A 2,151-nucleotide genomic window follows, 5' to 3' on the forward strand; every position below is an offset into this window, starting at 1 on the left:
CTCTTATATTTAATTCCGATGTAATTTCTGTGTTTCATCGTCAATGGGAAGGTCCAGTGGATACAGTAAACCTGCAGAGGAGCATCGGATAAAAAACTGGTGACGCAGGAAACGCTCAAAACATAGATAGTAGGAAGACTCAATGTTCCATTACTTAAGTCGGCATTGTGACTCTTATATTTAATTCCGATGCAATTTCTGTGGTTCATCGTCAATGGGAAGAATCAAGGGATACAGTAAACCTGCGGAGGTGCATCGGAATGTAAAAGTGGTGACTCAGGAGACGCTCAAAACATAGACAGTAGGAAGACTCAGCCTTCCTGTTCTTAAGTAGGCGTTGTGTCTCTTATATTTAATTCCGATGCTATTTCAATGTTTCATCGTCAATGGGAAGGTCCAATGGATACAGTAAACCTGCAGAGATGCATGGGAATGTTAAATTGGTGACGCAGGAAACTCTCATAATATACACAGTAGGAAGACTCAATCTTCCTGTACTTAAGTCGGCATTGTGTCTCTTATATTTAATTCCCATGCAATTTCTGTGTTTCATCGTCAATGCGAAAATACAATGGATACAGTAAACCTGCAGAGGTGCATCGGAATGTAAAACTGGTGACGCAGGAAGCGCTCAAAACATAGACAGTAGGAAGACTCAATGTTCCTGTACTTAAGACGGCATTGTGTCTCTTATATTTAATTCCGATGCAATTTCTGTGGTTCAGCGTCAATGCGAAGATCCAAGGGGTACAGTAAACCTGCAGAGGTGCATCGAAATGTAAAACTGGTGACACAGTAAACGCTCAAAACATAGATAGTAGGAAGACTCAGCCTTCCTGTACTTAACTCAACGTTGTGTCTCTTATATTTAATTCCGATGCAATTTCTGTGGTTCATCGTCAATGGGAAGATCCAAGGGATACAGTAAACCTGCAGAGGTGCATCGGAATGTAAAAGTGGTGACACAGGAGATGCTCAAAACATAGACAGTAGGAAGACTCAGCGTTCCTGTTCTTAAGTCGGCGTTGTGTCTCTTATATTTAATTCCGATGCTATTTCTGTGTTTCATCGTCACTGGGAAGGTCTAATGGATACAGTAAACCTGCAGAAGTCCATCGGAATGTAAAATTGGTGAAGCAAGAAACGCTCAAAGCATACACAGTAGGAAGACTCAATCTTCCTGTACTTAAGTCGGCATTGTGTCTCTTATATTTAATTCCGATGCAATTTCTGTGTTTCATCGTCGATGTGAAAATCCAAGGGATACAGTAAACCTGCAGAGGTGCATCGGAATGTAAACCTGGTGACTCAGGAAACGCTCAAAAACATAGACAGTAGGAAGACTCAGTCTTTCTGTACTTAAGTCGGCATTGTGTCTGTTATATTTAATTCCGATGCAATTTCTGTGTTTCATCGTCAATGGGAAGGTCCAAGGGATACAGTAAACCTGCAGAGGTGCATCGGAATGTAAAGCTGGTGACACAGGAAGCGCTCATAACATAGACCCTAAGAAGACTCAGTTTTCTTGTACTTAAGTCGGCATTGTGTCTTTTATATTTAATTCCGATGCAATTTCTGTGTTTCATCGTCACTGTGAAGGTCCAAGGGATACAGTAAACCTGCAGAGGTGCATCGGAATGTAGAACTGATGACACAAGAAACGCTCAAAACATAGACAGTAGGAAGACTCAGTCTTCGTGTACTTAAGTCGGAATTGTGTCTCTTATATTTAATTCCGATGCAATTTCTGTGTTTCATCGTCAATGGGAAAGTCGAAGGGAAACAGTATACCTGCAGAGGTGCATCGGAATGTAAAACTGGTGACACAGGAAACGCTCAAAACATAGACAGTTGGAAGACTTTGTCTTCCTCTACTTAAGACGTCATTGTGTCTCTTATATTTAATTCCGATGCAATTTCTGTGTTTCATCGCCAATGGGAAGGTCCAAGGGATACAGTAACCCTGCAGAGGTGCATCGGAATGTAAACCAGGTGACACAGGAAGCGCTCATAACATAGACCCTAAGAAGACTCACTTTTCTTGTACTTAAGTCGGCATTGTGTCTTTTATATTTAATTCCGATGCAATTTCTGTGTTTCATCGTCACTGTGAAGGTCCAAGTGTTACACTAAACCTGCAGAGGTGCATCG

This window comes from Schistocerca nitens, chromosome 2 (genome assembly GCF_023898315.1).
Source record: "Schistocerca nitens isolate TAMUIC-IGC-003100 chromosome 2, iqSchNite1.1, whole genome shotgun sequence".
Classification (NCBI taxonomy): Eukaryota; Metazoa; Arthropoda; class Insecta; order Orthoptera; family Acrididae; genus Schistocerca; species Schistocerca nitens.